Source organism: Tamandua tetradactyla, chromosome 10 (genome assembly GCF_023851605.1).
Source record: "Tamandua tetradactyla isolate mTamTet1 chromosome 10, mTamTet1.pri, whole genome shotgun sequence".
Lineage (NCBI taxonomy): Eukaryota > Metazoa > Chordata > Mammalia > Pilosa > Myrmecophagidae > Tamandua > Tamandua tetradactyla.
In genome coordinates, this window is record NC_135336.1 from 15,017,812 (window position 1) to 15,044,715 (window position 26,904).

Consider the following 26,904-nt stretch of genomic DNA (forward strand, 5'->3'; position numbering starts at 1 on the left):
TGCTTTTTTGTATATATGTTATTTTTCACAAAAAAGAAAAAAGAGAAGGAGGAGTATAACAGAGAAGATAAGATTTAATAAGTGAGTATGACTGCTGAATTTTGAATTTTGATAAATCATTTGGTCTCCAGTGTCTTGGAGCAGCTAGAAGAAAAAAATGAAAAATCGTGAAACTTTAACCTATACTAAACTTTAAAATCTGTTCTATAACTACTTGTTAAAATGTACTTGGAATTCATTGCTTTTTATATATATATACATATTTCACAATAAAAAAAGTTATTTAAAAAGACCAAAAGGTAGAAATTAATAATTAATGTGCAAGGCATCAATAAAATATAAAACTTTACAAAGAGTCCTAAAAAATGTGACTACATGGTGAGATATAGCATACTAAATGGGAAGACTAAACAGTCCTTGGCCAGGCACTCACATTAGGGATGGAGCAGGGACAGGCTGGTGCGGGGGTTTATCGACTAGGGGGTCTCCTGGGGGTCCGCCACCAAGTGATTGGACCATTTCGTGGAAAATTCCCAATGTCTGCACCTTTAGGGATTTTCTCTTGGCCTCTAGAAGATTCCTCCACCTCCAGCCTGGAGTGTATGCATACAACTGGCTGTGAGTACTCCCGGAGCCACGTAAGGGAAGAAGGCTGGCATGTCTCAATAGTGAACATCTAAAGCTGCACGTAATCCTCCTCGCTTCAGTACAGCCGCTCGGCCCTCAGCGGGGTCTGGGCCTCAGTCCAGCACCGTCTGCTTTACCCTTGTCAGAGAATAAAGCAGCGGTCTTCAGGAGGGGTGGAGGGGACACCCCAAGTATCTGCCTCCACGGAGGGGGTGCTGATCTTGGAATCTATCGGCTTTTTAAATCGACTTTCACGAATTCTCCTCTTTTGAAAATACCTACTTCTGCTCTGATTTTCAGAAGAACTAGGTGCCCCTGTTCCTGACGACTACACAGGATGTTCAGATTGGGTTCTTTCTCAACTTTCCCCACTTCGGATTTAGCATTGAAGCTTTATTGTGTGTGACAAGTCAGGTACCACCTGTCCAGCTGCTTCTCGGTTCCAAATGTTGTTGCTATTGCCTCTCTCTATTTGTCCTTGTGCATTTATGCCTTTGAAAAATCCAATAAGTTGTTTTGAATGTTACCAGATAGCAATCAACTCAGGGGCTCAGATGGAAAAAAAATGCCAGTTTGATGGCATGTATTATAGTGAGAATCTATTTCTAAGAGAAATGAGGAGCGAGGGAAAAAAAGTGGGGGGTCAGAGAAAAAGGGCACCTAGTTTAGGACATAAAAAGCTCTGTTTGTAAGTGGGACATTAGGTTTTCATTCCTGTAAAATAACATCTTTTGAGAGGGTGTTTCAGTCTGCTAATGCTGCCGGAATGCAATATACCAGAAATGGACTGGCTTTTACAAAGAGGATTCATTAGGTTACAAATTTACAGTTGTAAGGCCATGAAATTGTACAAATTAAGGCATCAACAAGAAGATACCTTCGCTCAAGAAAGATGGGTCACTTCCAAGGTTTCTCTGTCACATGGGAAGGCACACAACAATGTCCACTGTCCCTTTGCTCCAGAGTTCTATTGCTTTCAGCTCCTGGTTCAGTGGCCTCCTCTCTGAGATTCTGTGTGTCTCCAAGCATCTGAACTCTCTGCTCTCTGTGCCCGCTCTGATTCTCTGTGAGCTCTTTTAAGGACTCCAGTAAACTAAGATGCACCTTGAATGGGTGGAGTCACATCTCCATGGAAATAATCTAATCAAAAGGTTTCACCCACATGGCTTTTTGCGGGTAAGTTGCTGTGCTGATTTGAAAGGCTATATGGACCCTAGAAAAACCATGTTTTAGTCAAAATTCCATTTTGTAAAGGCAGAATAATCCCTATTCAATACTGTATGTTTGAATCTGTAATTAGATCATCTCCCTAGAGATGTAACCCAATCAAGAGTGGTTGTGAAACTGGATTAGGGGAGCTGTGTCTCCACCCATTTGCGTGGGTCTTGATTGTTTTACTGGAGTCCTATAAAAGAGGAAACATTTTGGAGAATGAGAGAGACTCAGAGAGAGCAGAGCAGAATGACATAGCCACGAGGAGCAGAGAGCCCACAAGCCAGAGACCTTTGGAGATTAAAAAAAGGAAAATACCTCCTGGGGAGCTTCATGAAACAGGAAGCCAGGAGAGAAAGTTAGCAGATGACACCATGCTCACCATATGTCCTTCCAGCCAAGAGAGAAATGACTGTGTTCACCATGTGCCTTCTCACTTGAAAGAGAAACCCTGAACTTCATCAGCCTTCCTGAACCAAGCTTTCTTTCCCTGGATGCCTTGGATTGGACATTTCTATAGACTTGTTTTAATTGGGACATTTTCTCGGCCTTAGAACTGTAAACTAGCAACTCATTAAATTCCCCTCTCTAAAAGCCATTCCATTTCTGGTATATTGCATTCTGGCAGCTAGCAAACTAGAACAGTTGCTTATCTCCTCTGCAAAGCAAATTGGCACTAAGGATCAAGAGTCTTGAAAGTATTCAAACTCTTTGACTCAATAATCCTACCATTCAAATCTATCATGAGGAAAACAATTTAGAAATCTAGCATAGACTTCATGAACAAAGGATATTTATGAAAATGAAAAATGGAGATAATTTAAATGTGCAAAAACAGGGGAATGTTTAAGGAGTTTACAGTAATTGACTTTGGTCAATCACTAAAAATTAGGTTTATAAAGAATTATAAAAATAGGGGGAAAACATTAAGAAAGAGTGGGATAAAATTAAATGTGTAATATCCTAAAAAAAAAAGGAAAATAAATTTTAAAAAGCTCTGCGTAGAAAAGAAATGGAAGGAAACACCCCAAAATGTTAACATTAAGTTTATTTTTTCCCCTTTCTTTCTACTTTTCTATAATGGAGTATTTCTTTTTTAAATAGCAGCTTTATTGAGACACATACCATTTAATTCACCCATTTAAAGTGTACAATTCAGTGGCTTTAAGCATATTCACCCTTCTCTGCAATGATCACCATAGTCAATTTTAAAACATTTTTATCACCTCTAGAAGAAATACCATACCCTTTAGTGATCATCCCCTTACTCCTTGATCTCTTCTCCCCAGCCCTAAACAACCACATTAATCTACTTTCTGTCTCTATTGGTTTGCCTATTCTGGACACTGCATATAAATGGAGCCATATAATACTTGGTCTTTTGTGACTTCTTCTTTCACTCAGTAAAATGTTTTCAAGGTTCATCTGTACTTTATTCCTTTTTATGGCCAAATTATAGTCCATTGTCTGGACATACCATTCCATTCATCAGTTGATGGACATTTGGGTGGTTGTTTCCATCTTTTGAATATTAAAAATAATGCTGTTATAAACATTTGAATACACAGTTTTGGTTGGACATGTGTCTCCACGTCTCAAGTATATGCCTAGGAGTGAAATTTTTGGTTTATATGTGAACTCTGTGTTAACCATTTGAGAAACTGCCAAACTGTTTTCCAAAGTGGCTGTACCATTTATACATTCCCACCAGCAATGAATGGGGTTTCCAATTTCTCTACATCCTCACCAACACTTGTTATTATCTGCTGTTGTTTTTTTTTATAACCATCTGAGGGGGCGTGAAATGGTATTTTATTGTGAATTTGATTTGCATTTTCTTAATGACTAATGAGGCTGAGCATCTTTCTATGTGCTTATTGGACATTTATATATCTTCTTTGGAGAAATATCCATTCAGATTCATTACCCTGTTTTTAAATTGGGTTTTCTTTTTCTTTTTGTTTTTGGGTCGCAAATATTTCTTTTTGCTTTGATGTTGCTATTTTTTACTGAATTTTTTGGTAGACATTTCTTCCATACTTGGACCAATCAGTCAGCCCAAATCAACTACTCACATATTATCCAAGTATAAAACCAAAAGCTTCTCTAGGCACGAACTAATTATAATGGGCATTTTTCTGTTTGTTGGTTGTTGTTCTTGTTGCTGTTTTTTTGACACCTGGCATCTGGAACCTTTCCCATGTTTGTGAATTCACCATCATATACGTCTTTATAGGAGCACAACCCTCCTTTTACTATGAAATCCGAGAAGGACAGATTTATGTTTTTGCAGCTTCTTTATAGCTAGACATAATTCATGGTTTAGACTCAGCCAATGAGACTCACCCCAGACTTCGAGTCAAGAACTGATGATGAAAAAAAGCAGACCACAGAAAAAAATCCCAGCAATGGCAGAATCTGCCATGACATGCAGTGTTGAGGGGTGCAAAAAGGGCAGCAGAACCAACAGTAATGAGTCCCCAGGGTCCTAGGATGGGGATGATGGTGGGGTGGCAGGGCTGCAAGCTGAGGCTTTGGGTTCACCAGCAGATGTGACAATAGGAAATACAGGCAACAGATTGATTCTGAGCAGTGGCTTTGTTGTAAAACTGTGTTCTTCTTCTCCGCTGCTCTGGCGCACTTCTAAATCTCACTTCCAGCTTTCCCAGTGACATGATAAGCCATCCAATATCAATAAATCCCTTTCTGGCTTAAATTAGCCAGAGTTCTTTCCGCTGTTGCAATTAAGAAATGTGACTAGCCAAGGATGATGTTTCCACCCCTGAGAAATGTCTCCTTTATAATTAACACATGAATGATAGAATATTTAGACTACAATGAGGTAACAACAAGCTGATCACCTGGGTTTGCATTTGGGAAGGATAAGAAGCTTAAAACAGATGTTGGGACTGAATGGATCCCCAGAAAACACCTTAGTCAGAGCAACCCCTGCAGGCACCAAAGCACTCCAACCTAGGCGAAAGCTAGGTGAGAGAGATTTACTGCTTTACAGAATGAACACAGAAAAGCAAGAGAAGGTCTAGTCTAAGAGGACACAAAGCCCTGATTTATGAATTTAAAAGATGACCCTTATAGTACCAGGAAACAGCCAGCTCCATGGTCAAGGTGAGCCAAATGCTGGTATTGGCTGAGTGCAGGTAGAACTCTGCCATGATTCTCAGATGGGTGTCTGCTTTTTCTACTGACTAAAATAGCCAGCAACCAGGATGGCCTCTAATGGCCCTAACCTTTTGGCATTCAAACCCTGTGCAGACTCTTCTCACATTGCATCAGGGCTGATCTGTGTGATGAACAGAATATTGCAAAAGTGATGGCATGTGACAGCCAAGGCTAGGTCACATAAAAGACATTGCAGTTTCCTCCTTGGCCTTCTGGATCACTTACTCTGGGGAAGCCAGCAGGCACACCATGAGGCCTCAAGTGGCCCTGTAGAGAAGTCACATGCAGAGGAACTGGGGTTCCCACCAACTTTCCAGTCACATGAACAAGCCACCTTGGGAGTGGATACTCCAGCACCAGAAAAGCCTTCAGATGATTCCTAGCAACTGATTACCATCTCAAGAGAGGGCCCAAACCAGAACTGTCCAATCAAGCTGTTCCTGAATTCTTAACCCCAAGAAACCAGGAGGGAGATTAAATGATTACTGCTATCTTCAAGTATCTAAAGTTTTGGTATGATTTGTTGTATAGCAATAGATAAATGGTGTACCAGCTAATAACCCATAGTCTTCTCTGTTTGAGAATCAGTAAATCCCATTGCATGGACAATGGGACACACTCCAATAACCAGTTGTATACTTCACCATGTTCTCCCACTGTGGAGTATTCCTTCCCAGAATTGGCATGTTTCTGCCCAATATGAAATATATCTTTCATACAATCTGAGTAACCTGTGCATATCAGAGGGAAGATTTTTTTTGGAGAGGAAGGATATATGTAGTGTGCTTTCTGGCTATTGCTGGAGTTGAAGGATGCTGCGGTAGTTAGATTCAGTTGTCAACTTGGCCAGGTGATGGTACCTAGTTCTGTTGCCGTGGACATGAGCCAATGGCATCATTGTCACTGATTACATCTGCAGTCAGCTAGGAGGCATGCCTACTGTAATGAATGATGTTTGATTTAATTGGCTGGTGCTTAAATGAGAGAGTTTAACGTAGTACAGCCCAAGTAGCTCAGCATACCTCATCTCAGCACTCGCAGCTCAGCCCAGGCCTTTGGAGATGCAGAAAGGAATCACCCTGGGGAAAGTTGTTGGAACCCAGAGGCCTGGAGAGAAGGCCAGCAGAGATCACCCTCTGCCTTCCTACATAAGAAAGAACCTCAGTTGAAAGTTAGCTGTCTTTCCTCTGAAGAACTAATGAAATGAATCCCCTTTTATCAAAAGCCAATCCATCTCTGGTGTGTTGCATTCTGGCAGCTAGCAAACTAGAACAGATGCTAAAAAAAAAAAGCTACAGGGAGCCATGATTAAATGCCAAGGGTGAAAGACACAGTTTAGAGAGTCAAGGGCTCAGGCCTGGCCAAGGTACAAGGGGCCCCAGACATCAAGACAGCACCATGAGTCTCTCTCTCTCAGGGGCCCTGAATCCGCTCCAATTCCTAAGACACAGCAATTTAATAAAACCCTCTGTTAGCCCCTCAGCCTGTGCTTCCATAGCTCATAGATTCTTTACCCCATATCCAGCCTGAAGAAGCTTCTTTACCCAGAAGAAAAGATTTATAAAACTTCTCAACCCTGCCAACACTGCACTTATAAAGATGTCAGTGATGATTAAGCATGTCTCATGCTGTACTCAAGGAGCTTTGCAGATTGGCAGGCAGAACTGTAATTAACAGTCAACTCACACAACAAATAGGTATTTTGTTTTTAGAAATGGATCTGTTTAGCACTGCTCTAAAATTGGCAAAACATCTCTTTGACCCACAACTGCACCGCATCTACCATGCCCCCTTACACACACTTAATGCTCTGTGATTGTTTGCAAAATAAACACACATGACATAAATTTTTGGCTTACAGTAGTGAGAATCTTCCTTTCTCACTGAAGTCTCACAAGGACTGGATGTGACTGCATCGTTTGGATATGTTCCCAAATGTTGAGTTTTGCCCTCCCCTACCCCACCCACAGCTTTTCCCAGGGTCACATTTAGCAGATCAGCAGGTGGCACAGCTTCATACCCCACCACCACCCCCAAGGCTAGGCTCAGCTAATGGGTGCAGCTACCTCACTCACCTCCTTTGCCTTCTCTGGTTCTCAGTAGTTTTGCCTCGTTGCAGCATATTTACAAATAGTCTTCACTAGGACTCTCGAGCATCCAGCCCTTTTCTTCCTGAGACAGGAGAGATGCTCAGGCTTCTGAACCCTCCAAAACTGCTGATACTCAAGGACAAGCACTATCAAAGTGCCCCCTATTGCTAATTTCTCCGATGAGAGCCTTTGGAAGTAAATTGGCAAGTTCACTTTAGCCAGGCTGATACTGCACACTCATCTGAAAGAGTCTCGGCAGCTGTAACGGTACAAGAGAACCAGGCAGAACCACAGGAGAACCATTCAGAGCCTCAATCACACCTCCACTGCCCTGCACAATGTCCACCTCTCATCCGTGAAGACTGCCTCAGTAACGCCAGCACCCCGTTCAGAGGGTGAGGCCAGGTCAACTAAATAAATGCCAGTTTATAGAAACCAGTGCACCAAGAGATCCATTCACCAAGAGCCAAACTGCAGGACTCAACGTGCCAAGCAACCACCCTACTAAAATTTATCTAATTTACTTACTGGAATGTTCAATAGAAATATTTAGCATCATTAATGTGAATGTTAAATTTTGTTAACTGATGATGAGATGCATAGAAAAGTCCATTTCATCAGCAGCAACCAAAGATCAGCTTTTCTACTGAAGTGTTTTAGTTGTGACTGATTTTTTTGGATGAAATTGTTTAGACTGATGTTGACTTCTCTCAAATATTTTTGAATTCAAATTTTTGGAGTCTTGTCCTCGGGAGTAAGGAAACCACCGGTTCTTGCCTCTCTAGCACTACTGAGGGTCTCCAGTGGTACTGCCCATGAAATATGCCCTCACTTCTCATCTCTGGAGGAGGTACCTCTTTAGCTCCTGAGCTTCTTGTCTCTGTCCAAGTGGGCTATGGCAGCATCTGTCCAACGTAGCTGGCTCTGTTAGGGTCTGGTAGATTCCAATGATTGGTGAGAAAACTCCCAAGATGCTGAGTCCTAGCTGGCCCTGTCTGCCAGTTGGCAAGGCTAATGCCCCACCTTTGGCAGGGACAGGTGCTGAGGGGGCAGAGCAGCCTCCCAGTTTACTGGAAAAAAAAAGCCCAACTCAATCCTCTCCTACCTTGCCACTCTCCACTAGAGAGGTTAGAAGCAGTACATACTTGCCTGCTCAGCTGCCTTTCATCCAGCGTGGCCATGGAGCCCAGTGGACAACCACTCAGAAATCGGTTGGTAAATAGGGGTAGTGACAGTGAGGGCACCATGGGTACAGGAAATAAGGGCTGCATTCTCTGTAGAGAGCTTAAAACTGAAATTCAGTCTGCTTTTTCATCTTGCCATGCAATTCTAAACAACGTTAGGGATACAACTCTCGCCGCAGGGGACATCTCTCCCCTGGCTACACCCACATCCCCTTCTCCCGCTTCAAAGAGCCCCTGAATGAGTGGAGGAGATGAGTCCATAAATATATTAAGCACCAGAGCCTGCTCTAGAGGCTAACATGGAAGTACATGTCAGGCTGCACAGATCACTCGGCAATTTTCAGGGAGAGTGATAACTTCCCCCTCCATCAGTCCCACAGTCTTCATGAAAGCAGCCTTCATCAGTGAGTACAATGACCTGGGTCCCCTGTCCTTTTCTGAGGACATCTGGCTTTCAGAGATGCAGAGCCCAGGAGAGATTGTGTCCCCTTTTCCTGGCTGTGCTAAAGATGCTCCCGCAAGAAGGAGCCTCTGCTGCTGCAGGTCAGATGCTCACTGGTGCCTGCCATGCCATTCCTTCTCCCAGCCTCACCTCCTATCCAGGTGCTCACCCTTTCTTCCAGCTCAGGCCAGGAAAACTTCCAGAACCATATTAAACTCCCCACCCTGGGCTCCCTCAGCAACCTGCTTCTACATAAATTCGTCTGATACTTAGAAGCAGTGAGAGGCAGTGGAAGAAGGACTAAACCAGGAGTCAGGAGACGCAGTGATCTACTGATGAGCTGTGTGACCTTGGGTAAGTCACTCCCCACTTCTGAGCCTGTTTCCTTGGCGGTAAAACAGAGGGCTGTACCAAAATGATCTCCAGGAGTTCTTCCTGCTCGGACATTTGAAGATCCTCTTCTCTCCCTCCCTCCTTCTCTCTTGCCCCACCCCATCTCTCCCTCTCTACACCTCTCACGTCATGGACATGTTTTACAGAAAACATAACATACTATTGGTCTAAATTTTTAAACAAGCTTTTAAAATTTTGAGAAAATATTATATTAGTTATGTATTCTAATGATTTTTAAAATTCCTTTTTTCTGCATAAGTTTTGGAAAGCTCATCTTCAGTGGAATAGGGAAATATTTGTAACTTTTTCATGATGTCACAATAAATTAATCTACTTTGGATTTTAGTAGCTTCAGATGGCTTTCTGAGCCCGTGTGGATAATTAAGGCAGAATATACTTCCCGGAGTTGGGCTATTTTCCAGTGATACAGCTTCCAATTTGCCAAATGCAATGCCATTTCTTGCTCAAATTATTGGGCAAATAGCACACACTTGAAGTAGATGCCAGCTCAGATGATTTCTTGGATGCTGGGTGAAGTCCTAGAGGTTCCTTTAGGCATTTAGCACGGGATGGATGCAGCCCCAACGGCATCAACACAATGTGCTGAGGAGAGATGAAACTTCCCAGCTGCAGGAAGGACCCAGCCCACTTCAAGGACAGGAGAAACAGAACACTGGGGGCGCTTCCAGAGGAAACATCTGGAGTTGAGGGATAAAGGATAAAGATCCAGCAACTACACTGGGAGAGCAGGGCAGTCCCTGCCACTCAGAACAGTGCATGCTCCATATTTGAAAAATGCATGATCATTTTCAGGGTATTGAGGCTGATTGGGAGATTGCAAGTCCAGCAGTGTCAGTGATCTGAATGGGGCACTGGACTTCCAGTCAAGGTAGTGGTCTAAGCTGACATGGCAAATCCCCTTCCATTTCTAAACGTTAGAAATGGTAGATACAATACAAAAATTAAATTTCAGAACTGTGAAGGTTTGAAGCTATTATGTACCCCCAGAAAAGCCATGTTCTTTAATCCAATATTGCTAGGTGGGTTTTTTTTTTTATTGTGTCCATGGAGATGTGATGCACCCAATTGTGGGTGGTTATCTTTGATTAGATGGTTTCCATGGAGATGGGTCTCCATCCCTTCAAGGTGGGGTTGCTTACTGGAGCCCTTAAGAGGGAATCATTTTGGAAAAAAAGCTTTAGAGCCACCAAAACCAACAGAGCCCATACAGCCAGAGACCTTTGAAAATGCCCCCAAGGAAGCTACTGAAGAAGCCTGGAGACCAAGCTAACAGACATCACCATGTGCCTTTCCGGCTGAGAGAAAAACCCCAAACATCACCAGCCTTCTTGAGCCAAGGTGTCTTTCCCTACATGTCTTAGTTTGGACATTTTTCGTAACCTTGCTTTCATTTGGATATCTTCACAGCCTTAGAACTGTAAACTTGCAAACTTTTAATTAAATTTAAATTAAAAAAATTTAATTAATTTAATTTAATTTAATAAATTCTCCTTTTAAAAACCGTTCCATTTCTGTTATATTGCACTCCAACAGCTTTTACAAACTAAAACAAGGACCTATAATCAAGATCGAAAGCTAAAAAAAAAAAAAATCTGTGCATGCCCTAATAAAGAGGAGATTCCTAAGCTATATAATATAGAGAGAGCGAGTCTGCTATTCCATTGTTTTTCAAATTGTCAAAATTTGTATTGACCTATATAGATAGTTTATTGTCTTGTGTCCTTTTCAAATTAAATTAAGGTATATTTTATATACAGTGAAATTCACCCTTTTCAGTGCATAACTGTGCTTTGACTAATGCATACAGTCACATAACCACCACCCCAATCAAGTTCCATCATCACCCCCAAATTACTCTCTGCCCTTTGTAGCCAACCCTTTCCGCCCCCCCACTCCGAACCTATATTAACCACAGCTCTGTTTCTGTCCCTATAGTTTTGCCTTTTCCAGAACATCATATAATTGGAATCATACAGTGTATAGTGAGTTTGGTGTTTTAATTCTCACCCAGGGAGTGATATCAAGACTGTAGTCTTGCAAACTGCAGGGAAACTGGAACTCTGAATAAATCTGGGAGTCAGAAAAGGACTCTCTTGTTTAGCAATTAGAATTAGAAAAACTCTGCTTGTTGACTCTGATGGGTTTGGGTGACAACTTGGCCAGGTGATGGTGCCCAGTTGTGTTGCTGTAGGCTTAAATCATCAGCATGTGAAATTCATCTATGGCTGATTACATCTGCAGTCAGCTAAGAGGAGGGCCTTCTGCAATGAGTGACATTTTCATTTGATCAGCTAGAGGCTTAAAAGGAAGAGTCAGAAGACAGAGGAACTCAGAGCAGCCCAGCCCAGCTCAGCTCAGCACTCAGAGCTGACACAGAACCAGATATTTGGAGATGCAGAAAGGAAGCACCCAAGGAAAGCCATTTGAACCCAGAAATTGGGAGAGAAGGCTGACAGATGTCATTGTGTGCCTTTCATGTGACAGAGAAACCCAGAGGAAAGCCAATTGCCTTTCCTCCAAGGAACTGTAAGTTTGTAACTAAATAAATCCACTTTGTTTTTTTTTTGTTTTTTTTTAACATGGGCAGGCATCAGGAATCAAACCCGGGTCTCTGGCATGGCAGGTGAGAATTCTGCCACTGAGCCATCGTGGCCCACCCTAAATAAATGCACTTTATAAAAGCCAATCCATCTCTCATGTATTGCATTCTGGCAGCCTTAGCAAACTAAAACACTGACCCAAATAGCAGGCACAAAAGTGGGTCACTTTTCTTGGATGGTGGATAGAAACAGTCACCCATGTGAATTCTCAATCGCTAGTGGTACAAAGAAATGGATGAGTATTCTCATACTATGAGTATGATAAATGCCACAAACCCAGAAATTCGTATATGAACTCAGCCAGAAACCGTGTATTCTTTAGGAATAGCAGAAACACTAAGAATACCGCTCCATAGGAGCATCTCAAAGGTCAGGCCGTACACAGGCAAGACCCCACAGAAGGTAATTCCTCACCCACAAACATTACAAATCATGCCAGGAGACCCAAAGTCATGGGCAGTAGTCAACAGAAACAACATATAAATACAAGTGAGAAACTAAAAATTATACAGATGCATGAAAGGGACTTCAAAGTAACTATGCATGAAGTATTCAAATAAATTAAAGAAGGAAACAGAAAAATATTGTAAAGGATAAATAGGATTAGAAAATTTTAAAATGAGTAATATAATAAATTGTTTTTTAAAAAATCAATGGTCAGGTTAAATCATCACTAGAAACAATCAAAGGAGAAAAAGCAATTGGAAGAAGAGATCTGAGGAAATCACAGATATCAAAGTAAAATATGAGAGAGGAGTTAAGAGATAAGGAGGAGAGACTGGGAAGCCACAAAAAATGTATAATAGGAGTTCCAGAAGTAAAGAATACATAGACTGGGGAAAGGAGCAATATTTGAAGAAATAAGGCTGAGATTCTCAAAGAATTTAGGAAAGATATGTGGCCTTACATTGAATAGGCATACTAAGCCCCAGGTAGGACAGATAGACACAAACCAGCATCTAAAACTTTAAAAAAATCATTAAAACTAGCTTAGAGAAAATAAGATATTAGAAAGCTTTCCAAAACAAGACATATAAAGAACAAGCCACTAAAAAAACTAATAGATTTGACTACATCAAAATTAAAATATCTTATGACAAAATGAGAGATTAGAAGTTGTTTGCAATATATAAAAGCAGAGATGTAATATCCAGAATATATAAAGACCTTCTCCAGCTGAATCTGTAAAAGGCACTCAACCCAACAGAATAAAAGGTAAGAGAGATGAATGGGTAATTCACATAAGAGGAAACCCAGATGATAAATGAACATATGACCAATGAACAAATGTCCCAACAGTCACAAAAAAGCAAATTAAAACATTTATGTCACCATTTTATTCCCTGCATCTTGTGGGGGGAAAGTAAAAGTCTTATAATACTAATTTTCTTGAGAATATTAGGGAAATGGGAACACTCTTACACTGACGGTGGGAGGTTAAATCACAACAACCATTTGGGAGGACAACTTTGCAGTTTCTGTTAAAATTTGAAAATGCACATATTGTATGACCCAGAAAATCCCAAGATATAGATCCTAGAGGAAACTCCTGCATATATGTTGCTCTAGTTTGCTAGCTGCCAGAGTGCAACACACCAGAGACAGATTGGCTTTAATAAAAGAATAAAAGGGGATTTATTTCATCAGTTCTTCAGAGGAAAGGCAACTAACTTTCAACTGAGATTCTTTCTTATGCAGGAAGGCACAGGGTGGTCTCTGCTGGCCTTCTCTCCAGGCCTCTGCGTTCCAACAACTTTCCCCAGGGTGATTCCTTTCTGCATCTCCAAAGGCCTGGGCTGAGCTGCGAGTGCTGAGATGAGGTATGCTGAGCTGCTTGGGCTGTGCTATGTTGAGTCTCTCATTTAAGCACCAGCCAATTAAATCAAACATCATTCATTGCAGCAGGCATGCCTCCTAGCCAACTGCAGATGTAATCAGCGACAGATGAGGTTCACATACCATTGGCTCATGTCCACAGCAATAGAACTAGGCACCTTCACCTGGCCAAGTTGACACCTGAATCTAACTACCACATATGTATAAGGAGATGTCTCAGAATTGTGGCAATCATGAAAAAGTTTTATCGACCTAAATTTCCACCAAGAAAATAACAAATAAAGTAAAGGCAGTGTATAGCAATTAGCAGCAGTTAAAATGAATGAATTAAATTTGTATATTTCAGCTGAACAGAACCCCCAAATCCTATGCTGATCAAAAAAATCTAAGAGGCAGAAAGATGTATAAAGTGAAATGTTTATTTCTATCTATACTCTTCTATAAACGTTAAAAGGTAAAGGACCCTAACACCCCCCTTTACCATCCTCCGGGGAAACAGGGAAAAAGGATGGCATATTTCCCTTTTGGGGGGTAATGAACAGAGGCATGGGGGCCAATCTGTATTCATATTCCTTCTCCTATGTCCCGTCTACCACAGTCTAAGGTTCTCGGAGGACCCCTCAGAATTTAAAAACTTGGTATTAACTTATAAATTTACCCAGGGGGGATGTGCAAGTTATTCTTTCCTCTTGTTGCACTTCTGGGAAGAACATGAAATCTGGACTGAAGCACAGGGCCACGCAGGCCGATTTGCAGGCAGCTGCCTGTCCAATGTGCTATAGGGGCAGCAGCAGCTCCAAATGCTGACCCGAACTGCAACTACCAGAGGGCTCAGGCAGATTTGAAAGCCAGAGACCACATAATAACTTGTTTAATAGAAGGAATGAAGTGTACCACCAAACCTGTAAACTGTCTTACTCAGGAGGATAAGGGAAACCCTGCTCTATTTAGGGAAGGCTGGTGAAGACTATGAAAAAATATACCCAAGTGCACCCTCCCCAGAGGGACAAATAATGCTTAAAAACTATTTTATTGGCCAGTCAGCTCCCAATGTAAGGAGGAAACTCTAGAAACTGGCCTCTGGACCACAAACCTACGAATGAGCTCATGAACACTGCTTGTTCTGTTTGTGATAACCAGGACAGGACTGCAGAGAAGGAAAGCTAAGGAGAAAAAGGAACAAGCTCAGCTCATAGCGCTTGCCACGAATGGCAAGCAGCCACCTTGGGGCCACTTGGGGCAGAAGCCAGTGGGCTCCTCTTGGTGTGGAAAGATGGGGCACTGGAAGTAGGAGTGTCCTCAGGGATACCGACAGTCCCCGGGGCCTTGCCCTGGGAAAGCTGGACACTGGGTCTGGGCATGCAACGAATCCTGGAAGGGAGTCAAGGCTTCTTAAAGGCCATGGCGACTGCTCCCAAGCAAAACTGAGGTGGTTTGGGGCCATGAGTGGCTCCCTGGACACCACCAAAGAACATCGATTTCGATGAGCCCTGCGTGACCTTCAATGTGGCAAGTAAGACCATTGATTTTTTTTGGGGGGGTGGGTGGCACGGTCTGGCAATCGAACCTGGGTCTCCCACAAGAAAGGCAAGCATTCTACCACTGAACCACCCATGCACCCTGATTTTTAAACTAATACTAGAGCCACTTATTCTGTTTCGACCTGTCACTCAGGCCCATTGTCCCCGCAAACTTGTCCATGGTAAGGGTAGATGGGAAGCCTAAAGGCAGGACCTTCATGCAGCCCCTCCTTTGACATATTGGCAAAAACTTTTGAATCATCAGTTCTTAGTAGGACAAAAGTGCCCTCCTCCACTTCTAGGAAGAGGCGGGCTATGGACGCTGGACACGCAAATCCAGCTAATGGGCTGCCTGCGTCCCCAAGGTCCTGAGGACCCTGTGGAGGAATCTGTAACTACATGCCTAGCCTTAGCCAGAGCCAGAAACCCAACCAGGCTCATCCCTCTTGAACTAGTTAATCAAGTCAATCCAGTGGTATGGGAAACAGACTTACTTGGAGAGGCTACTCACATCTCCCCAAGACTCATCAGTTCTAGACAGGACCAACCCTTTCCCAACAGGAGGCAGTACCCCTTAAAACTGAGGAAATAATGGGTATCCAACCCCTTATCCAGAAGTTTCTGAAAACTAGTCTCCTAGTCCTTGTAAATCTTTCTGTAATTTTCCCTATTTTGCCTGTAAAGAAGCCAAGTGGGATGTACTGGTTGGTGCAGGACCTCAGAGCTGTGAACAGCTTCATCATTCCCCTTCATCCTGCAGTTCCCAACCCTTATACCTAGTGTTACTAGTCCTTGATCTAAGGGATGCCTTCTTCTGTGACCCCCACATCGAGACTCCCAGTTTTTGTTTGCCCTTGAATGGCCGGGGTCAGAGGACACTACCTCCATCCAGCTCACCTGGAGAGTTTGACCTCAGGGTTGAAAGATAGTCCTCATCTATCTATCAAGGAAATGCCTTGGCTCAGGATTTAGCCCTCTGACATTTGGAATCTAGCAGACTTCTTCCGCATGTAGGTGATTTACTAACATGCAGTCCCATTCGAGAGGCCTCTCTAATAGACACCACTACCACACTTAATTTTTTAGTTGAACTAGGGTATTGGGTTTCAGCTTCTAAAGCTCAAATGGCCTTTACCTTGGGTTTGTCCTCACCCCAGGGGAGCATAGAGGGAGTCCAGGCCAAACCCTCAGTGCCTCCCCCTGGGATCAAGAGGCAATGCCATTTGCCAAATCTGCATATCTTGATTCGGAGGAATAGCAGACTCTATCTGAGCCTCCAGGGGCTAGAGAGCGTCCCCTTGGACTGCAGAGCACAGCGACATGTGGCCTTCACTGCCCTTAAAGGGTACCTTACTTGCCCGCCCAGATGGGGCCTCCAAACTTAGAGAGGCCCTTTTACCTGTATGATACCAAGAAGAAAGGAGCAGCATTAGGAGTCTTAGTTCAGAAACAAGGGAATGTTCCCCAGCCAGTGGCATACTTTTCAAAGCCATTAGATGCCACAGCCCAGGGGTGGCCACTTTGCCTCTAAGCAGTAGGAGCCACTGCATTACTTAGAGAACAAGCCACCAAGCTGATGTGGGGACAAGCCCTAGTAGCATGCACACCCCACCAAGTTAGAGACTTTCTGGAGGCAAGAGGACATCACTGGCTCTTAGACAGGAGGCTCCTAAAATACCAGGCACAACTAGTAGACACTCCAGAGGCCCAGATCCAGGTCTGTTCTACCCTAAATCCAGCCACCCCATTGTGGATAAGCCCACACCAGGAAGTTACACTTCTCGAGCACCTGTATGCAGAAACTTTAGCTCAGAATTACTCCAGCCGGCCAGACCTACAGGATAAACCCCTACTTAAGCCAGAGTTGGAACAGTTTAAAAGATAAAAATTTATATCATATCAGAATATCATCCCTGTTAATGTTTATGTTAACCTATCATCCTTTATTGCAAAAGACAAGTTTTCTCACTCTAAAAGGAAAATGGTTACAAAACAGCTGTTCTCTCACCTTGTAAAAGTAAAGTGCTAAAATAGTTTAACATATGACCAAAACAAAAGGTGTTTAAGAAATATTACAATAATCAAAAGAAATTTTCTATCTTCTGTTAACTAAATCTGTGTGGGTAAAATATTATCCATATATTTAAAAATTATTTGAAATGCCTAAAAACTTAATATTCTCACTATCCATGTTAAATCCTAATACTAATCTGGATAATATTAAACAACCAAATTTAATTATCAGTTGCACTACTTTACTCTAAGTCTTCTCTAGAAGTGCAGGTGGTCAGCTATAAGTCAAAACTTCATCTTCAACAAATGAACTTTAAAAGAGAAGCATGGCAAGTATTAAAACTATGTTTTACCTGTTATTAACTTAACCCTAGTAAGTGTCAGAAAGATTTATCTTTACAAGACGAAACTACTGCTGTAGTTTATAGTTGATGACCTCAACATAAAACAACTGTCAACTGTTTTTATTTCTAAAAGTAAATTTATTTAAAAATGCTTATAAAAATTAAAGCTTAAAGTGTAAGCTCTTGGGGGCACAAGGGTAGTCTAGTGGTAGAATTCTCACCTACCATGTAGGAGATCCGAGTTCGATTCCCGGCCCATGCACTTCCCAAACAAAAGAAACCAACAAAAAAACAAAAAATTTAACAAATGGTGCTGCAGTAACAGTATACTCACATGGAAAAAGAACGAAATATGACCCTGCCATATAGCGTACAAAAAAAAAGTGTAAGCTTTTATAGCAAACAGATTTCCTCCTAAGCTTTAACTTTCATTTCTAAATTCTGAGATGCTTTACTCTTTATAAACCTAGTAGTTCCCTAGAACTTTAAGTACCGGTGTAACACCAAGACTCAGAGTCAAAGTTCTCCAGCTCTGAAAGTCAACATTACTCCATGCAGCAACATGTAAATGATGCCGATGATCTCTTACCAACAAAAAATAGTGGTAATTCATTGCCCTGGCCATCAAAAAATAATACTAACATCTCTTGAGGGAATGACTGGGCCAACACAGCAGCCAAAGCTGCAGCCCAATCAATCGAGCCCTTCTGGGTCTCATTCCTGCACCCCTTAGCTTAGCACATGGACTCGCTCATTCCCCAGTAAAACAGGAACAAGCTTCCCATCTAGAATTCACTGTTAGACCTGAAGGATGACCATTCCCTTCCCTCTTCCCCAGTCTCTCTTGGCTAATACCTCCCCTAGGCCTGCTCACTTCTATCCTCCACTTGCTATGAATTGGCCCTTGCGTTTTTAAACTTCTCACCAAGTTTCTTCCAGACTAGCCTTCCACACCAAACTAGTGCTGATGTGAGGGTTTTCAACCATTCCAACTGCCCATCTGGATTCTTCCCCTCTCAAATTAAATGAGATACCCAGAAAGTTCCACACCCCATCAGGCAGGGTCTACATCCCCTGAGAAGCCAGAAGCAGCTACAGAAGACAGGCCCTTGTCCCTCCGCAGCCCTTCAGATTAAAAGGCAAGATCTCTTTGAGGGGGGATTTGAGGCAGACTAGAGCAGGGAGAGAGGGCAGAGAAAACCATGAAGGTGCTGTGGTGGTTAGGTTCGGGTATCAACTTGGCCAGGTGAAGGTACTTCATTCTGTTGCTGTGGACATGACCCAATGGCATGTGAAGCTCACCTGTTGCTGATTACATCTGCAGTTGGCCAGGGGGAGTGCATGATCATGCAATGAATGATGTTTGACTTAATTGGCTGGTGCTTAAATGAGCACAGCCCAAGCAGCTCAGCATACCTCATCTCAGCACCCGCAGCTCAGCCCAGGCCTTTGGCAATGCAGAAAGGAATCACCCTGGGGAAAGCTGCTGGAACCCAGAAGCCTGGAGAGAAGGCCAGCAGAGATCGCCTTGTGGCTGCCCGTGTAAGAGAGAACCTCAGATGAAAGTTAGCTGCCTTCCTCTGAAGAACTGTACATTTTTAACTAAATAAATTCCCTTTTATTGAAAGCCAAGTCATCTCTGGTGTGTTGTGTTCTGATAGCTGTGGCAGACTAAAACAGTGCCATTGTACAAGGATAGGTAATCAAGGTCAGGAGGCCCATGTCCAGCACAGACACCCTACTTGGGGGTTATAGGAACACCCCATGGTGGCCAACCCATCTAAAGCCAATGCCCCCACCCCCACCTGATGAGTCATCTATGGAGAAGGGTGGTGCCAACTGACCTCCAAATGCACTGTCCACCACCTGGTACTACCCTGGGGAGAAGGCACAGTAGAAGAAAATACTTCCTGAATAAGGAAGGAGGAGGGTGTATAAGTAAAGCTAATCTATAAAGGCAAATGGCCCCACATTGCCTATTGCCTCTCGTCTCTCTCACCTCTCTGTCTTTGCGAGAATTCCCGCATACCCCCTTATATGTGTATCTAATAAATTTTCTGCCTGCTTATGCTAAAAAAAAGTAAAGGAGATAATACATTGTTTATGGACTAGTATATGTGTTATAAGCATTCTTTTTAAATAGACAAGAAGGGGGGTGCAAGGGTAGTTCAGTGGTAGAATTCTCACCTGCCAGGCAGAGACCCAGGTTGGATTCCTGGTCCATGCACATCCCCAAAAAGCAAACAAACAAAAATTCAACGAAATGATGCTGCAATAACAGGATACTCACATGGAAACACAATGAAATGTGACCCCGCCATACAGCATTAAAAAAAAAAAAAAAGCCCATAACAAAAAGTAGACAAAAAGGGACATAACAAATCACAATACAAAATTTCCTCAAAAAAGGGAAAGAAGGAAATGTGATTGGGCAGTGGTACAAGAGAGATTAAATTTCATCTGTGATTTCACCTGAAATCTCACCCTGCTCCAGATATACCCCAACATCTGTGGCCTTGAAGGATTTCAAGATTAGTTTATTGAAGGAGATAAACTTGTGCCCAGAACTTTATTACAGGGAAGAATGTGATAAGATCACAGTGGAGCTAAAACCTGCCCTTTATTGTCCAAGCATTTACTCTGTATTGAGCATCCCTAATTCCATGTCCCACATTGTCACGTTGAATCACTGTGGGTCCCTTATCCCCCCCTCCCTACTGCTGGCCCTGTCCCCCTGTTGTCCTGTCCTGCGGTGGAGGCAAGAGGCTCAGGCTTCCTCCTGGAAAGTCCTGCTCAAATGCCCAGTTGATGGAATTCCCTGGGTGCTTGGGGGACTATGCATCTGTTTTCCTGTTTCCTCTGGAGCCCCTCCAATTGGGGCATAGCCCCCTCTTCCTCACCTTCCATCCATACCGCGTGGCCCTGCTTTCACCCCACTCTGCCTGGCAAGTCCCAGTCGTCCTGGACCTGTACTTTTTTCTGAGCTTAACAGATCTCTGACTGCCTTTTAGAGCATAGTCTGATTACCACTATACTGAAATATCTACTCCTGTAGGAAATGGAGCAAGAGGAGAAGAGCAGACAGGATAAAGATGGCCAAAAGTCTCTTCCTGTCCTTTGGTGTGGAGATTAAGGGACTCAAGGAAACTGGGAAACTTAGGCTCAGAGTGGTCCAATAACCTGCCCAAAGCCGCACAGCTTATCCGTGGTGGAGCTGGGAAAATGGGTGAGGACGGGAAGGGAATTTAGGGCTGAGCGATGCAGTTTCATCCACCAGGCTTACCCCAGGTTGTGCCCGGTCTAGAGTTCAAAAGCTCTTCCAGGGCTCCTGCAGGACTCTGGAAAGAACCTAGAACCACATCCCAGGAAGTCAGAGAGGAACCCACAGGCAGAGCAGGGAGGGCTGCCGAGTTGTCTCAGGACGTACTTGTCCTATGTCAATGAGGTTGTCTCGCAAAGACATCATTTCAGCGAAATACACACTTATGAGGGGGTCTGTGCATGGAAAGGGCTCCCCGTCCTAAGGACGATACACAGATCAATCAGGCATGTCCCTGACCTCAAGGAGTTCACAGCATCCTGGAGGAGACAGGCTGTCCAACAGCTGCTGCTGCAGAGACCTCACCAACCCAAAAGCTTAAGTTAAGATATCTGGGCGGGTCACTAAGTAATTGCCTCTCGGCTCCAAATCCGCCCTTGTGTGCCCCGCTTGCTGGCTCCATATGAGGCTCTGCCAGCAGGGGCGTTAGAGGGTTGGACCAGGCTAGGGACAAGACTGGCTCTTTCCTGTTTGCTCCGGTTTGCTTCCCGAGGGCTTCCCGTTTCTGTGTGCACCATCCCAGCAGCTATTCTTTGCGGGGGCCACAAGCAGTGCCTCACTGTACAGCAGCTGAACCCAGTGTATAGCTTTCCCAACTCTTGCAAAACACGTCACCCTGCCACCAAGAGACACCAGCCACAGCTAGCCGCGCCCCGTCCTCTGACATCTGAGACCCCCGGCCCCTCCTCAGCTCTGCAGGGCCCCTCCTTCATGTTTCTAAAGGATCCCTTCAGTGCTTGCTGCAGCTGCTCCCTCTGTTACTCCTCCCGGGGCTCCTTTTACCCTCCAGTCCCCTAGGCAACAGCTTTATCCCTGATAGTTCTTTATATTAAAGTCTCTCTGTTCTCGTTTCTGCACATTGACTGATAAACACTCTTCATGGGATACTGATGGTTTCTATCACTCTCCCACCCGTTCTGATAACAATACCCCTCTCTTTTACAAAACTGCTCCTCCCGTAAGTGCCATTCCGTGTGATTCCATTTGCCCAATGGCCACACCCCGCTGCCCTAACCTGGCCTGAGGCAGCCTAGTAATGACTTCTCAAGGACTCAGAGGCCTTGAGGTCTCTTCTCCTAGGGAAACCAGCCAGGGATGATTTACAAACTGGGTTGCCTGAAGCTGTGCCTCTCTTCTCTCCGCAGCCCCACACAGATGAGCCTATCAGTAATAGAAAAGAAATGAAGACAACTCACAAAGAGAAAAATGATGGGACATTGGAGCGACAGTGACAGCTGGCTACACTGCTGAGCTCTCAAGCTCATGAGGCCTGATGTCTGCCCCACCCCTGTCTTTCCCAATTTCATGAGCCCCAAACTCCGCCTTGTGCTTAAGTTAGTGCACAAGAGTTGGGTTTCTGTTGAGTCAACCCAAAGAGTCCTGACTAATATGGCAGGGGACAAAACTCCCCAGTCTGAGCCGTCTAGGATGAAGTGAGTCGGATATAGTCAAACTCTTTGCCATGTACAGTGTCTTCCAGTACATGACAGTTGCCCTGAGGTTCTGAGGGCAGAAGGAAAGAGTCTGGAGGAAGGCAGCTCTGGAAAGAAAACAAAACTAACCTGAGAACGGAGGAGCCCGTTGAGATCTTGTCTATGGACATGGCCACAGGACTACATCCTCAAGAAGCCATGGCTGAGCCAGCATTGAGCTGAGGAAGCAAAATCTAAGACGAAACCAAACAACAAAGGAGTCAAAAATAGAGCCCCGAGCATAATCCTGCCTGGATACTTTTTTCTCTCCCATTTGTGTGGGAACATGTGTAGTCAATAAGTGTTATGCTAAAAATCATTCATATCACTTCTTTCCCTGGCTAGGCTCCTTTTGGAAATGTTGGGCTTCAAAGCTTACTGAGAAAAAAATTCTAACTCAGAACACTTTTTCCCTTCTGTCCAGAATAGGGTCACAGGGACATGAGAGACCATTTAGTCCAACTCACGCTCTTCCCTCCATCCCCCTCACCGATAAGAAGGCTTCTCACCGAATCACATCGCTGGTGGTCGGCTCGCCGCCTCAGGAGCAGAATCCAGGTCACCAGAATGTCAGGTGTCGGACTGAACAGAAACTGCGGAGGAGACAGAGGCCTTGTCACTGCAGCCTACGACGGCATCCATCTGACAGGGTTTCCTGCAAGGCCCTTACAGGAGTAACCATGCAGCAGAACACCCTGGAATCAGCCGGCCTGCAGCCCATGCTCCTGGAAGAGTCAGGACATTCATATGGGATTTCCGAGAGGAGGGGCTTTGTCCAGCAGCAATATTTGCAAAATTTTCTCCTGCAGCAGAAACACAACCAAACAGCACCACTTTGCTAACCTTATGCAGACCCAGCATGGTGGCATGATGCTGGGAAGGGTGGGCTCTGGACCTCACCCACAACTTGCTGGGCAATTTGGGGTAAGTCATTTAGCCTCTCTGGGCTCATGCTTCCCTATTTGACAAATAGAGGGGAGAGGAATTATAATTTCTATCCTGCCTCCCAGTGCCATTTTCTCCAACGGCCCCTGGCACTACCAACCCCTCAGTCAGTGCCTTATTGGACGATAATAGAAAGTACAGTGACTGTTACTGTGGTGCAAATTTTCCAGAAGTGCTAAGGAGTGGAGTATGCTAGGCTGGAATTCACTTGAGACACCAGTGAGCAGGTGCCTCAGAAACACATCTTAACTCCTGCGTTCTAAATTAGAGAAAGTTCAGCTCCTGGGATTTGCCAGGTCAGCCCAGGACCTGCAGTTACCCCATGGAATACAGGAAACAATCTGGAGACCAGGATGGGTCTCCAAGGGCATAAGAGCCAGAGACTTTGAATTCCCTTCATGATTTGTTTCCCCTTTGCTCAGGATGTCAGTGCTGCAGAGGAAAACGCTGAGATTTTAGCCTCCTCAGTCCCAATCCATCTTACAAATGACAAAATTGAGAGTGAGAAGGGCGGCAGGCTTGTCTGAGATCACACAGTGAATCAGTGGCAGGGCAGAGACCAAACCCTAGTTTTCCAGATTCAGGTTGTAACCCCCGTTTTCCAGCTCATAGCCCAGCCCCACTTTATTCTCGTTCTGTACTCTGGGGGAAGTTACCCCCTCTGAGTCTCTGTTTACTCCTCTGTTAAAATGAAAATAATAGTACCTATTGGGTGGGGTTGTTGGGAGGTTTATGTGAGTTAATTTCTGTAAGGTACTTAGATAAGTGCAAGGCAGGGTAATTTATAATTGTGAGCTCTTGTATTAGGTACCTGCTGTACTAAGTACATCCCAAACTGTCAGAGCCCCAACACAGTAGCAATTGATTTATCACTTGTAACCATCCAAAGCTGGTGGGCACTTTTGCCGTATGGTGACACAGGAACCCAGGCTTATTCAATCTTGCTTTTGGCCATTGCCTGGGACCTGGAAATCCTCTGCTTCCAGTTAGTACAAGGGGAAAGAGAGAGTGGAGAAGCCCCACCAGCTTCAAAGCCTCAGGCCGGAAGTACAGTAAGTCACTTCCACTCACATTCCATTGGTGAATGGAGAACCTGTTACACGGCCATACTTGAACGCAAAGGCTAGGCGGCTCACGTAACAAGCCCACAATCGGGGAGGGGGCGCACAAATGTTTACTAAGCAGTTAACCATCTCCGCAACAGCTAGTAGATCATCCCCAAACTCTGTGTCTTAAAACAACATTTGTTGGTTCACAATTCTATTGGTCATTATTGCAGCACTAGTTAGCTGACAGCTTGGCTGGAACTGGATGAACTGGGCTGGTCTCGCACACATATCTAGCCTTGAGCATGCCACCAGCAAGGGTATCTCGATTCTCCCCTACAGTGATAGCAAGCTATCATTCACTTGGCAGCAGAATTCCAAGATAACAAAAGCTGCAAGACTTTTTTTTTTTTTAACTTTTTTTATTATGTAATATAATATGTGTACAAAGCAAAGAAAGAAAAAAGTAATAGTTTTCGAAGCACTCTTCAACAAGTAGTTACAGGACAGATCCCAGAGTTTGTCATGGGCTACCATACCATCCTCTCAGATTTTTCCTTTTAGCTGATCCAGAATATAGGAGGCTAGAAGGCTTAAATATTTTTTTATCATCACAATTGACATTTTTTTTTCTTTTTTGTGAAAAATAACATATATTCAAAAAAGCTATAAATTTCAAAGCCCAGCACCACAATTAGTTGCAGAACATATTTCAGAGTTTGGCATGGGTAAATTCCACAATTTTAGATTTTTGCTTCTAGCTGCTCTAAGATACTAGAGACTAAAAGATGTATCAATTTAATGGTTCAGCATTCATATTCATTTGTTAAATCCTATCTTCTCTGTATAACTCCACCATCACCTTTGATCTTTCCATCCCTCTCTAGTGGTATTTGGGCTATGGCCATTCTAACTTTTTCATGTTGGAAGGTTCTGTCACTAATATGGAGTAGGAAGATGGAACTAGGTGATGTTCTGAAGAACCTGGGCCCTCTAGGTTTCAGAACTTAATGGGTCCAGGGGCCCATCTGGAGGTTGTAGTTTTCTGGAAAGTTACACTAGAGCTGCAAAGTTTCTTGAGGTCTAGATTTGAAACCTGTGTGACCACTCTTGCCAGAATCTATTGGTCAAAGAAAGTCAAAGTAAAATTCAGACTTAAGAATTAGGGAACTGAGGTGGGCAATGGTGGTTCAATGGCAGAGTTCTCACCTGCCATGCTGGAGACCCGGATTCAATTCCTGGAGCCTGCCCATGCCAAAAAAAAAAAAAAAAAGACTTAGGGAACTAGATGCTGCCTCTTAAGAGGCTGCATTTGCAATCTGCCGTGCATGGGAGGCATGGGAGAAAGCACATACTCAGGGACGGTGAGTAGATCCTGGGCAGATCAACAGTTAGAGTTCTCTGTGGTATCTGTCTGCTTGTCAGGGTACATGATGGAGTATAGTTGCATCATACCACATTTAACCCATAAAGTCGACAATATCCACTGGGGTAGGAGAATGAGAGAGGGTTGCAGGGAGAGAAGGGGAAAAGTGAAGGAGAGAGAAAGAGAGAGAGAGAGAGAGAGAGAATTTTGCCATTGTCCTGGAGTGACCATGAGACAGGAACTATAAATCCACTGTTCCTATGTGACTCATTTTCCATGTGCCTGCCAAAGGATGAGCTTTTGCTGGGCAGAATATGATCCTAATGACTTGAGAGGCATGTTCTCCATGGAGCATGGTCCCCAAATACACCAACTACTTACTTTGGTGCTCAGTCCAGGAACTAACAATCAGTTCCCATTGCTGGAGGACAAACTGGCTGAGAGACAGAGTATCTGATTCCAGCCCTGGGCCTTCCTGAGGGGATGTCAGAAGTGATTTTAACTAGTCGGGATTCTACCCTCCTGTGCTAACCTTAGAGCCCAACATCCACATTAGGTACAATTGCACTGAAATAGACATAAAGTTCCAGGCACAGACACTCAGTAGTGGGGCTGGTGCCAGTGGTAAGTGTTCTTGTCCTGACAACTATTTCATGATTAACTCCTAAGCTACTGCCCTTTTCTCTACTGCCAGACCAGAGAGAATCCACAGGGGTGTGACCAGCCAGAGGGGCACCCAGGGGCCTGCAGATGATATTATGGCTCTGGCATGTTTAGCCTGAGAAAGCAAGATAGGAGAGACAAACATTGCTTTTTGGTATATATGTTATATTTCACAATAAAAAAAAAATGTTAAAGAAAACATAAGGGAGACACAAAGAAGTCAATAGTCTTCATATATTGAACAAATAAGTGGGACAAACCTACTAGTTTGTGCTGTTTTTCCCTATTCAGACGCCTTCTTGGCTCTGACTCTGCCATCTAGAGCAGTGGTTTTAAAGCCCATTTTATTTTTAAAACAGAAAATCCCTCTCTCCTTCTCTCTCTGCTTAAATGAAGTTACCAGGATCTCCAGCATGTAAAACTGCTTCCTCAGGCAGTTTAAATCTTCACTTTTAGTGGAAAACACTTCAGTTTGGTGAAACTGTAGAAATCCCTCAGCAGGGCCCCAGAGTTTCCTGGAGCAAAACCTTTCAAATGTTTTTCTACAGAAGGCCCCGAAAATAACTTCAAAAACCGACGGAACCCTTCTCAAACATTTTAAGTTGACCTGTAACATTTTTCATTGTAAGTG

At 43.7% G+C, this 26,904-nt stretch overlaps 1 pseudogene; it reads right to left on the reverse strand.

The window, feature by feature from the left end:
• The window catches only part of LOC143648929 (CCAAT/enhancer-binding protein gamma-like), a 73,307-nt pseudogene extending 48,916 nt beyond the window's left edge, over nucleotides 1–24,391 (reverse strand).
• Nucleotides 24,392–26,904: the final 2,513 nt, after the last annotated feature.